Below are 13774 nucleotides of genomic sequence, written 5' to 3' on the forward strand. Positions count from 1 at the left end.
TTCCTATGTCAATATAGGAAGTTGGCAGTTATCAATCCAGGCCTGTGCTGTCTTAGTGTGGATCAGTACAACAGAGAGGAAAGCAGGCCTCCCCCTAGGAGATGGCATTGAATCCTGGGATCTTTGTTCTATATTCCCCCTCTCACACTTTGTCAGTCGTGTGATAGTCATACAGCAAGGAGACATGCCTTTCAGTCCAACTAATTTGCGCCGATGTAATTCCCAGAAATTTTCCTATTTCTGTAACCTCCACCCCTCCCATATTCCCGCTGTATATTTGAAACCTACTCCAATGCTGACGACTCTCCCTGTGTGTAATTTGCTGCAGTTTTGATAACATGCCCAATCCCAATAATCTCATCCTGCACCCAGTACAATAATTCCTTTCTCTGTAGTTTTGCACAATACTTACAATGCCCTTGTATCTGTAAAATTATCCAGCCTGGACCAGAATACCCACCTGTGTACTTTCCTCAAGCCCCAGGAGAGCATAATATCACTGTAGCCTTCTGCAGGCCCGAGAACACTCCTGCCTCCTGGCCGAAAGCACCACCCGACTTCAGTAACCATCTCCCATCCCTACAGACCTTCATATCTAAATAAACATCTCTAGACCCTTTTCAAGCCACAGCAGCACTCCACATCTGTGTTTTATCCTCCACTCCTTACAGCCCTCCCAGCACCTCAAACATTCTCTCTTTGTGTAATTCTGCAATTTGGAGCACCACAGTGGCTCAGTGGTGAGCAATGGTGCGTCACAGCGCCAGAGACCCAGGTTCGATTGGGTGACTGTCCGTGTGGAGTTTGCACCTTCTCCCTGTGTCTGCGTGGGTTTCCTCCCACAGTCCATAGATGTGCAGGTCAGGTGGATTGGCCATAATAAGTTGCTCATAGTGTTCGGTGCATTGTCAGAGAGAAGTAGGTCTGGGTGGGTTACACTTTGGTGTGGACTTGTTGGGCCGGAGTACCTGTTCCCATGCTGTAGGGTATTTAATCTAATCTCTCCCTTTGCGTTCATGTTAATGTCCCTAAATATATCCCTCTATCCATAAACAGCCCCAGACCCTTCAAACCTCCGAGTCTCTGTGAACTCCCACAGCTCCAACATCCCTCCTTAACTGTGTAACCTTTTCCAATCCTGAAACACTCTGAAAATGTGAACATCCTGCAATCCTCCCAATCTGCCTAATCTTCTCAGGTCCTTGCAACGCCCCGATCTGTGGAACCAGCTCCAATGCTTGTGACTCTCCTGATCAGTTTCTACAAGACTTTCTATCTATTTGACATTGTCCCATCTCTATCACCCGCCCTGTCAATGTAAGCTCCTCCGGTCCCCCCACCAATCTAATCATCTCCATAACCTTCTCCAGCTCTTACACCCCTATCTGTGTAAACGTTACACTCCCCTACAACCATCCCTGAAGCAGAAACCTCCTCCAGTGTCTGCAATGCTCCCTATCTGTGTTAGTGTCTCCAGTTTCTATTGCTGTTCCTGTTTATGTAAGGTCTGACAGATTGTCCAGCTTCCCGTTCTATTTAATTTTCAGAACCTTAGCATCCAACATGAACAAATGTCTTCATGAACTTCCATACCTCTGTTTGTTCCTCAATCTATACAACTCTCTTAATCTTTGTAAGTAGCAACATTCCATAAAGTACTCCCTGTCTGCGTAAACTGTCCCAATCCGACACTGAGAAGCCTCACTGTCCTTTTGATCAGCTGTAGTCCCTTCAGATCACCTTGTATCTTCTATTACTCCATTGCCGACAGATCACCCCTGTTATAACTTCTCCAACTCATGTGTTACTCTCCATCTCTCTGATATTCTTCAGTCGCTGCAATTCTCATTCTTTATCTCCAAAATTTCAAATCCCCCTGATTGATTTAAGGCTATTGATCCCTCACAGCATGTTTAACACCTGTAGCGGCCTCCAACTCCTCAATACATCCTGTCGCCGTAACCTCCTCACATACTACACCTCACTGTCTTTGTGATATCTTCCAGTATCTGCAATCATGTTGATTTCTGTAAACTCCTCCAGAACAGCACTCCACATCTCTATGTAACTGATGGGAATGCTGCAAACCTGCCTTCACAGTCCTCACAAACTCTCTGAACTCCTGCAGCCCTGCAACCTTCACTATCTCTGGCTCCTCCAATCCCTACACTTTTCCCTGGCTGTGCGAACTGATCCAGACCCTTCAACCCTCCCTATCTCGCTCACTCCTGCAGCTCCAACTATTGTCCATGTCAGTGTAATTCCCGGCACCAACAATCTAAATCTTTCTCTATAAACCCCTGCAACTCCAACTACCACCCCAATCCGTGTAATCTCCAGTATCTACAACCCTCCCTTTCTCTAAAAACTTCTGTAGCTCCAAATACCACCCCATCTGTGTAATCTCCAATCCCGACAACCCTCCCAGTCTCTGTATATCTTGGAGATCCAACAACCACCCCTATCTGTGTAATCGCTAGTCCTTCTATTCCTCCCGATCTCTGTAACTCCTTCAGGATTGATAACCCTGAAACTCTACTTGACATCTTTCAGCCCGACAACCTATCTGATCTCTAACCACCAACAGTGGTCTCAAACCACCTGAACTCTAACATCCTCAAGTCTCTATAACCCATCTTTTCCTTGTTAGCTTCTCTGGTGTCTGTATTCCCTATCTCTCTGGTTAAACATCCTTGCTCAGGGAAACAATGTCTCAGTACTGAATCTGTAAGAACACAAAATTCTTCGTTGTATCAATAAATTTGCCTCATTTTCTAAATTTTAACGACTGCAAGTTCAACCTTCTCCACCTCTTCTCATCAATATCCCTCCATTTTGAAGACCAGCCTGGTGAACCTTCTCTGTGCTGCCTCCAATGCAAGGACATTTTTCCTCCAGATAGAGCAGCAAACCTAATTACAGTATTCTCACTTTGAGTTGTTTGGAGTCGTCTATAGTTGTTACAAGCCTTCCCTATTTCTATTCTCCATATCCTTTGAAATCAATGCCAGCATTCCATTTATATTCTCTATGTCCTGCTGGCCCTGAATGCCACCTTTCTCAGATTTATGCACAAGGATTCCCACGTTACTCTATGATGTAGCTTTCTGCATTTGATCTGAAACTAAGAGATGACAGCAGTAATCCAGAAAGTGCTGGAATTTATGATAACCGATATGCCAGAAATTATAACTGCACAGTTAGAGACTATCGAAAAAGCCTAGTCCATAAGACCATCATGTACAGGAGCAGAGTTAGACCATTCGGTCCGTCGGGCCTATTCCACTATTTGATTATGGCTGAATTGTTTCTCAACATCATTCTCTCACTTACTCCCTGTAATCCTTGATCTCGTTACTCATCAAGAACCTAGCTATCTCGGAGTTAGATACACTGAATCACTTCGCATCCACAGCCCCATGAGGCAGTGAGTTCCACAGATCCATCACGCCCTGGCTGAATACATTCTCCATTTCTCTATTGTAAAGTGTGGTCCCTTCACTCTGAAGCAGTGCCCTTGGCTCCTAGTCTCTCCTCTCGTGGAAACATCTTCACCCCCGCCACCCCCACCCCCACCCCGGTGCACTCCATGCAGACCCCTCAGTGTTCTGTCAGTCTTAATGAGATTCTGTCGCTGCCTCTGAAACTTCATCAAGTGCAGACCCAGAGACTTCACCTGCTCCTCATATGACCCGAATTTCATTCCTGGCATCTTTCTTGGAAACCTATTTCTTGTACCCCTTCATATCCTTTGTTCAGACTCTTAATGTATAACGTGTAGTGTGTAGTCCCAACACTGACCCCTGCGGAGCTCCCCTCATCACCAGTTCCCATCTTGAAAAAGACGCCTTTCTTCACACTCTCTGCCTTGTGCCAATCAGACAAATCCTCTCTCCATGCTCAGCATGTTGTTGTGACAGGGACATTTCATTTCACACCCACTGCTGGATTTATTTTTCTGTCTGGCTGTAAACAGCAGAGTTTCACCATTACCTTCCCATCTGTAATTCCCTGGAGAAGGTGGTGGGGAGCTGCCTTCCTGACGCATTGCAGTCCTTTGGGTGTAGGGACAGACACCGTGCTGGGAGGATGGACCGTGCCTTGGAGGGCACCTTGGAAATGCTCGTGTTCCCGTGCACCTGGAGGTCCTGTCTTTCCAGGGTGTAGTGATTCCGGGTTTATGAAGTACTGTTGAAAGGGCCTGCCTGAGTGATCTCAGAGCTACTTATAGATCTTTTATTCCTTCATCCATTCATGAACATGAGCTTTGTTGGCTGAGCCAGCATTTATTGGTGATTTGGAGTTGTCCCTGAGAAGGTGGTAGTGAGCTGCCTTCCTGAGCCACTGCACCAGCCGTTGGAACTGTTGTTATCCATGTAGCCTCCAGCAGGCGCTACAACACTCCTCTTGTCTCTAACTGCACACAGACAATGCAGCTCTCCCTGACTTATAACTCTTATAGTTCCTCACAATATCTCACCTCCTCCATTCCCATCTGTGTTAGAAAGCTCTAAAGTGTCTTTATTCTTGTGGAAATCTGATGTACTGAACCCTGAGAACTGGCTCAAGGAATAGCAGGACTGGGTGTTAAATATTGTTGGGTATAAAAGATTCCAAAATGCTAGAACGGAAGGGAAAGGCTAAAGGTAAAAGTATTGGTTTAGATTAGTGTTAGTTAAGGAGTCCAAGGGAAAGAGGATCCATCCAAGGAGAAAATGAATTTGGCTGGAGCTACAGAACAAAAAAGTATACAGTTACACTGTGAGGTACAGTCCGTCAGCCAGCAATCATTGGAAAGGATGGAGATGGCCATTTGAGAGCGATAACAATACGACAGAGTAGTTACATTGAGAAACTTAATTTATTGACTGGGTTACTGTTGGTGGAGGATCATGAGCGATGAGTGTCCCTGGAATACATGGAGGAGAGCTCATAGCAGGAGTATGTGGCCAGCCCAAGACAGCATGTACTGCTGGACCTGGTCCTTGGGAAAGAGTGGGGCAAGTGGATCCAATATCAGTAGGGGAACATTTTGTGGCACAGCGATCATTTTATGAGAAAGTTCAGGATGATGGTAGAGAATGGTATGCAATAATTGAGAGTGAGAAACATTAGTTGAATCAGAGCAGCCTTTAATGGGGTAAGAATGAAGCTGGGAAGGTTTGACTGGAACACCAAGTTTGTCAGAAAAAGATAAACTGAAAAATGGGCTCCGTCAAAGAGGAGATGGCTTGGGTCCATTTTAGGAATTGCCCCTCAAATGGGAAAGGGAAGATGGTGATGGAGAATAACAATAGAATTGGTATCAGATGGAGAATACGATTGGGGACCAGGAGGAATGCTGAAGGTTCAGAGGGAGATAGTAGAGCGCGGGGAGGGGAATTGTGGGAAAACTGAGAGCCAAAATCGAGCTGTCCCTGAATCCTCTGTGGGCACCTCATAGTGAGCTTATAAAAAGATAGAGCAAGACTAGACTGAAACTAGAAAGAAGATTTATACCTGGAAAAAGATCTCCGCAAGTAGTTCGGATACACTTAGATCCAATGTCGCTAAATGTTTGACTGAATTATTCAGGAAGAGTTTGGATGATTTTTGATGCAAAATAAATGTGTAACGATGTGAGGGAAAGAGGAGATCATTACTCAGCAGAGAGTTCAGTTGAAGAGCTGGTGTAACCATGATTGGCCAAATAACCCCCTTCTGTGTCATATGGCGCCTGTGTCTTTCAGTGTGATGTCTTGAGAGTCCTCCAAGTCCACAAAAACCTGTCTTTGTAACTCGTCGATCCTGTATGATATGTTCTCACCTCCACCAGCCAATGCAGCATCCTTATCCCTGTAACCTACACAGGCCTTATACAACTTCTTTCACTGGAGACTCCTCCAGCCTCAATAATTTATTCACTGAAGAAAATCTTCTCAAATCTTTACAGCTCTCAACCTTCTCAGCAACTAATATGATCCATAGAAACCTAATCTGTACAATCTCCTCTAATCTATACCACAACCAACGTTATTAACTGCCTCCTGACCTGACAGTTTGCAGTATCGCCATATACTCCAGCCACGACAGTGTTCATTACATCTCCAACTTCCTCCAGCACTGACTTGCCTGCCCATCTAATTTCTTTGCTCCAGTCGCTACAATTTTCCCTGTTGGGTAACCTACTCCAATGCCTCACCAGCTGTGTAACATCTTCTAGTCCCGATAGTGCTCCCGATTCTGTAACCACCTTCTGCCCTGACACAGCTCACTGTCTCTGCAACCTCCAGATTCCAAATCCATCTTAATCTGTGGAAACACCTCCAGCCCTCCCTCTCTCTGTAATATCTACCAGATGTTAAAACTGAAATAACTCCACAGAGGCCGGTATCCAGTCACTAAATCACCTTTTGTTTCTAAATGCACGATACATGGCAGTGACCCACGTTAGCTCAGAGCTGGCTCCTATAGTGAACAGAACCCCTGATGCTTCTGCTTATTTCTGAGCCAGGATTCCATGATTGGACCAGGTTCACAGTCCCAATCAGGAAACATATATTAGTGAGGTTTTTATCAGGTTTCGGGGAGGCATTCTCTCTACAAGACTCTTGCAACCAGAATATTGATCTGGCTGGTGCAGCTCCATTTTCATTTCAACTAAAACCTAAAATTATTCTTGTCTTTGCAATCTCCTTCTGCCCCTAGAACAAACCATATCCCTGTAATATCCCCCAGCCTTCACACAGCTTACTATCTCTGTAACCTCCTCTGGACCGTACAGCCACCCTGGGCTCTGCACTTGCTGCCATCCCTGAATTCCTTCCGAACGTTTCAACAATGCCAATGAAATGGTAGATTTAAATAGTATGAACTAGGTCAGATGGAGCTGCCATTATGGAGATGTGGCTGCAGTGTGATTACGCCTAAGAACTGAATAATCAAAGGTTTCCCCATTTGTGCAGGAAGGACAAAAAGGCAAACACAGTGAAGTAGCATTGTTTATAAAGAATTGGAGCAGTATTATTGTGATGCTAATCAAATTACACTCTGCTCCTCCCGGCCCTCTCCCCTCATCCCTGGGTATTGATCCTGTCAGACATTAGTAACCTTTGAAAAAAACAGAAAATAGCACAGTGTAGAGGAGATGACTGTCTGCATTGGACAAGAAGTAATGTTTTCTAAAATCCCTATTTCTGTCTCCCGGAGTCTATAGGCCTTCAGGTTTAGATCCAGGCAACTTTGTATAATGGTTTGAGAGTTTCTGCTTGTAATCTACTTAGACGTGTGACTCCCAGATCCCTACCATACTCTGCGTGAAATAGCAACTTGCCTCACCACTTCTACAATATTTCAACCAATTACATTTGGGCTTTTGTTCAATCCGGAGGCAACAGCTTCAAGTTCTTTCTAACCACTTGTCTGTCACTAAATAATTGCTCTTGAGGATGTTTAACTTGTTCTCTGCACATATGGGAAAATAGTTTACGGTGGTTAATCCATTGACTCATAATTGAGAACCACAAAATAATAGTCTGTTGATATCCCATGAAGGAAATTGGTGGAATTTAAAAGCAACCATTATGATTTATTATAAAAACCCATCTGCTTGCCTCGAGTCCTTTCGCGAAGTTAATGTGTGTCATGCTTCCCTAGTCAAGTTTCCGTGTGACTTCGGTGGTGAACTTGTGGGTGTACTGTACCTTGAGGAGAATTAAAAGCCAGCAATAACTATCGGACAGCGCCAAGTGTTCTGAAAAATAGATATAATGTAACATTTGGTCGAACAACTCAATTAGCTCATTGTCCCAAGACAAAAACAAATTCAGCCAAACAGTTTAAATTATACCCCAAAGTACCCACCTCCAATCAAGTTTGAATTTAATATATGGACAATCTTAAAAACCAATGACACAATCCGGTGGTTTGGGGTACAAGACCGTGGAAAAGTGAACATTTCAGAGGAGAACTGCCAAGCTACCAGCTGGCAAAGACTGTCTGAAAAATAACTGTCCGAAAGGTACTTTTTATCGATTAGTAACTAGTGAAGCAGAATCCACAAGAAGAAAAGAAGACAGGAATATGGAGAAGAACCGAAAGCTTCCTGGTTTTGAGATAAGAAGTCTTGTTTTGTAAATCTTAATTAGGAGTTTAATCGGCCTCGTATTGTGGAGGGGGAAGGTCAAAGATAGGTTAGAGGAAGAAGCTGTAAACAGTCATTCGTTCATTATTCTCTGTTATACTTTAAGAAATAAAGTTGTTAATTTTTACTTTAAATATTTTTATTACTCCAGAATTATCACAGATTACTGCATGGGATAAATCTTTTCTCTGTTGCTGGTTTTAATTAAGCAGGAAGATTTATCCTGTGTTGTAACACTACAAACCCACAGCAATGCGTTTTACTCTTTACTGTCCTGTGGAACAGCTGAACCAGCCACTCAGTTCAAGATCAGCAGAACATGCTGCCCTGACCAGGGCTGCATACATTCTGGGAGAGAAGAACGAAGGTAAAGATAGCTCCCTTCCTCTGCCTGTTTCCCGTATTCCTACAGCTCATTTCCATTCAGGGAGGTGATCATCCCCTATTTCAGGTGCATTCAATCTCATTGAAATACTCCCCGAGAGTGATGCACATCTCCAGAGACATCTCTGAGGCTGCCTTTATTGATGCTGACGTACAGATGTAAGGAACTTATAAATTCCATGTCAGTCGTAGGGCATAGAGAAGGAATGGCTTTTTATGGCACAGGAAAGAAATGGCGATATCTACGTGAGAGAAGAGAATTATTGCGATCATCCCTGAGAGTATTGTTGAGGCAGAATTTGGGGTACTGTGGATTGACTTTCTCTCACGTTTCACCAGACTAATCCCTGGGATGATGGCACCATGAGCAGTGAAGGGAAGCTCAGTGAGAGAATAAGAGGTGATTGCATTGAACTTTAAGGGGGATGGACAATGACACATGATGTTCTAGACAGACACTGTTACGGTGATAAATTGCATGACTGTTCCTTTCACTTGGGTTACAAGATTATCGATAGTTTAAGAGCCTTTGAGAATGAAAGACCCAACCAAACCCACTCCCTATTTCAATTGAGACAGAGAGAGAATGAGTGTGTGTGAGAGATTGGGCCCCAGGCTTTTGAATAAAATCTCCCAACATTAAAACAGTCCAATTGGTGCGTGATCCTGCAATGAACGTTATGTTATCCAGAATCCTGACAGCAGCCGCAATAACTTGTTTATAAAAGAGTTAAGTCTTCCCTGCAGCTTCTGACCTCCATGGAGAACATGGGCGTGTCTTCTCTGAGATGGAAGATGTCTCCTTGAGATTTGACACAAAACAGTTCACTCCCCTCCTCACTGCCAGCAAATCGTGTTAAAATAGCACACATTCTACAACCAATGGAACCATGATTAGCATCATGGATCCCTCGATCAGTGCAGTCTCGGTTTCATTGGTTTGTTATGTTGGAGTATCAGTGACACCCTCCTGTTACTGTATAAACTATCTTGTGGGGCTGAATAGCCTCCTCCAGGTCTCATGGAAAACGTTTAAGGGTCTGATTGGGTTCTGCCTGTTCCTGTTTAACAGCTCGATGTACTGACCAGACCCCTTCTCTTCCCGTGGAACAAGCAGGAGGATTGAATGGGCTGTCCCTTTTCTTGTTTAGTCATGATTTGGCGATTCCAGTGTTGGACTGGGGTTTACAAAGTTAAAAATCACAAAACATCAGGTTATAGTCCAACAGGTGTAATTGGAAGCACACTAGCTTTCGGAGCGACACTCCTTCATCTGGTGAAATTGTTTATTCTTGTTTAGTAGTTTCGACGGGCTCGATGGCTTCCACATATCAGTGTGTAACCAGCTTGAGATGCTGAATAAGCTCCTCTTTTAACTGTGAAAATGTGCAGTGTCTGGCCGTGCTGTTACATGAATGTTACCGACACTTTAACAGCACAAACCGGAATGCTGTCCGGGTCTTGCTGCACATGGACACAGAATGGCTCAGGAGATGATGGGGGACAAAATATTCTGAACACTGTGTGATCTTCAGTCATCATCCCCACTTCAGATCTTATGGTGGGGAAAGACATTGATGGAACAGCTGAAGGTGTTTGTGCTGAGGAGGCTTTTTTTCGGGGGACTGAAAGGACTGTCGTTGGAACTGCCAGTGGGTTTAAAGAGAGAATTGTCTTTCACTGAGCACCTTAATCAGTCAGTGGGACATGGATGTTTCAGAAATTCCATGTGAGGCATCCCAGTCCACTCTACCTTGTACTTGGGTCCTCCCCACATGGCAGGGGGTAGGCGGGTGAGGGAATGGATATTGAGCACTCCACCACCCGGCTTGGCCCTTTCTGTCCTATTCCAGGCTGTTTGTCTTGGAATAAGAGAAAGGGAGGGAGGGAGTGAGAGCAGGAGTGGGTTGCCCTGCTTTCTGTGCTGGTGTAGGTGGGGCTGGGGGGAATTGTGAGCTGTCCAGATTGAATCGGTCGACAGTTTTGAATCCATATAGTGTTATTAGTGTGGGAGGGTGTGGTATTGCGTGGGTGACAGAGAAAGTGTGGGAAGGAAGTTGCTGAATTCAATAATGAGAGTGGTAGTGCCTCAGCCTTATTTGAAATAGAGCATGAGGATTGTCTGGGGGTAGGTGCAATAACAGATATACAGTGAGTGTGAGGTAGCAGAGAGAATATGGTGACCTTTATCCTGACAGAGTGGGGAGGATATTGATGCTTGCCCTGTATTGATGGACATTTTTCAGATCATCTCAGCGTCGAGGTGAGTCTCCCCAAATGTCTTGTCTATGTCTCGCGCTAATAATGACAAAGACCTGTCCCTCAAATTCCACAGAATCAGTTTGGATAGAGCTTATAAATGGGAAGGAGAAGCCAACATTGGTGTGTTATTTATCAAAACCAAAACGGTAGCAGAACATCTGAGCATCACATACTCGGGAAATTAGATTTGCAAGTATTGTGGATACCGCTGTCGTATTGGATGGTCTCAAGTTGCAACTAAACTGAATTAACTAAGTGTCTGCTCATGATGTGCAAAATAAGTTCGGTAAGTTTATATGAGGTGTGTTGAAGAGTATATTGTGAAGCAAACTAGAGAGCAGGTTATTTCGGATTTGGTGTTGTGTGGTCAGAAGGATGAAATACTAACCTTGCTCTGAAGCAGCTTTTAAGAAATAGTGATGTTAATAAGGTGGATTTTACACGGTGTCTGCATACAATATAGAATGCTTGATCATTCTGGTTAAACATCATGGAAGCCTGGAGGCTAGAGGGTCAAGTTGACTCCAGTGAATTGGGAAAGTACAATAAAACATTCAGTGAGAGGCAAGCAATGGTTGTTAGAGTCATAGAGTCTCACAGCATGGGGACAGACCCTTTGGTCCAAAATAGTCCATTCCGACAAAATATCTATCCACGCTAACCCCACTTCCCTGCCATTGCCCCGTATCCTTGTAATACTTTCCTATCCGTGTATTTAGCCAAATGACTTTTAAAGGTTGTGAAAGTAGCCAACTCAACCTCTTCCAATGGCAGCTCATTCCATATGATTAAAAAGTTCCTGTGTAAAAATTTCTTCCTCAGGTTCCCTTTTATTCTTTTCCCTCTGGCCTTAAACTGATCCCCTCGAGTCTGTGATTGCCCAACCCTCGAAAAAAAGACTGAGTGCATTGACTCTGTCCCTGCCTGTCATGATTTTATACACTTATATCAGAACATCCTCAGTTTCATAAACGCTAAACTAAAAAGTCCGAGCTTGTCCAACCTTTCCCTATAACTCAGATCATTGAAACGGCAACATCGTTGTAAATTTGTCCTGCACTCTTTCAAGCTTAGTAACATCTACGACTCCAACAACCATTGCTTGCCTCTCAGTGAACAAAACTGAACATTATGCTACCAGTATGGCCTCACCAGCATCCTGTATAACTGCAACATAACTCCCTAATTTCGATACTCAGTGAAATAGACTGATTAGGGCCAGTGTGCCAAAAGCTTTCTTCATTGCCTTGTCTACCTCTGAATCATCTTTCAGAGAAACATGCACATGAATTCCGAGGTCCCTCTGCTCCACTACACTCCTTAGGACCCAACCATTTACCATGAAATTCCAACCTTGATTTGAGTTTCTAAAATGCAAGAACTTTCACTGATCTATATTAAAATCCATTTGCCATTTCTCATCCCACTTCCCCAGCTGATCAGGGTACTGCTGTAATTTCTAAATTTCTGATAACCTTCCTCAATCTGCATGATGCTGCCTATTTTCGTGTCCGCATCATACTTACAAATCATGCCTGTACATTCTCATCTAAATCATAGATATATGTAACATGTAGTGGTTCCAGCGCCAGCCCCTGAGTCATTCCAATAGTCATAGATCTCCAGTCTGATCAGCATTCTTCCAGTATTATCCTCTGCTTCCTCCCATCAAGCCAGTTTTCTCTCGAATTTGCCAGCTCTCTTTCAATTCCATGTGATCTAACCTTCCAGAGCAGCTGACCATGTGGAAGCTTACTGAAGGCCTTACTGGAATCCATCTCGGCCATGTATACCACCCTGCACTCCTCAACGTTGCTGGTCACTTCACCTCATGGTAACCTCTGTTAGTGTGAATTGAAGTCGCGCTATTGGCGTCCCTTTTACAAACCAGCCGTCTAGCCAACTGAGAGGGAGACCGTGTAACTGCTACAGACAGAAACAGTCACAGACAAAGGGCAAGAGAAACATTCATAACAAGATAAAGGTGCAACTCACATAACGGTCAAGGTAACGGCTAAGGATGAAAATGTTCTCTGCTAGAAGTTGTATTTTATAACGAGCCCAGTGTTTAGAAGTGGACTTTGGCTGAAAGCAATAAAATGAGGCAAGTGAAATAACCAGAATTATTAATTAAAATTGGATATCTGTAACAATAAAAGAAGTGTATATTTTTATTGTTCTGTGTAAAATGTGCTTATCATTACACAAAAGTACAAAGCTGATGGAATATGTTGTGAGTGGAGTCCATCTGTATGAGAAATGCCCTCAAACAGGCGCTTGAAGAAAACCAGCGTAAATGTGCCTCAGTGTCATGTGCTCAGTGACAGAATCCCGGGAAGCTGAATGACTGAAATTTCCTGTAATATGGAGCTGAGAGAAGCAACAGACCAGCTGTGGTCTCATTATATGCTAGAGCATGTTTGAAGGGCTGAATGGCCTCATGATGGATTTGAATCATCTGTGTATTGAAAAACATGCATCGCTATTCCTTGGGCATTGATATTTTCCTGAAAACTGAAATTATTTGAAAGATTTATCTGGAACATTCCATAATTGGCATTCTGTCAAACATTCTATTGCCATGTGGGGGTATTGCAAAGGCAAGATAAAGAGAGAGAGAGAGAGAGAGAGATGGGGAAGGTGCAGTATATCACAGTGATAGTGGTAGAGCATTGGCCTTGTTTAGGGATGGGTGCTATAACAGATATACAGTGAGTGTGAGGGAGCTGATAGAATACAGTGACCCTTTTCCTGACAGAGTGGGGAAAGTTATTGATGCTTGTCCTGCATTGCTGGGCATTTCTTCTGACTGCAGGTACTGTACTGAGCTGGGTGGTGAGCTCAAAGCATGTTCGGTGGGTCTGCTAGTGTGGCATCCTCCTGACAAGAGAATGGTACCCTCTGTACTAGCCCATCCACATATCCCGGTCAACAAATCGTGGTGTAATTGCCTCCTATCTGCCATGCTGGGGGTAAACTGTGAAGGGCAGCTCCGAATTGAGAAAG

Source organism: Chiloscyllium punctatum, chromosome 14 (genome assembly GCF_047496795.1).
Source record: "Chiloscyllium punctatum isolate Juve2018m chromosome 14, sChiPun1.3, whole genome shotgun sequence".
In the NCBI taxonomy this organism is placed as follows: Eukaryota; Metazoa; Chordata; class Chondrichthyes; order Orectolobiformes; family Hemiscylliidae; genus Chiloscyllium; species Chiloscyllium punctatum.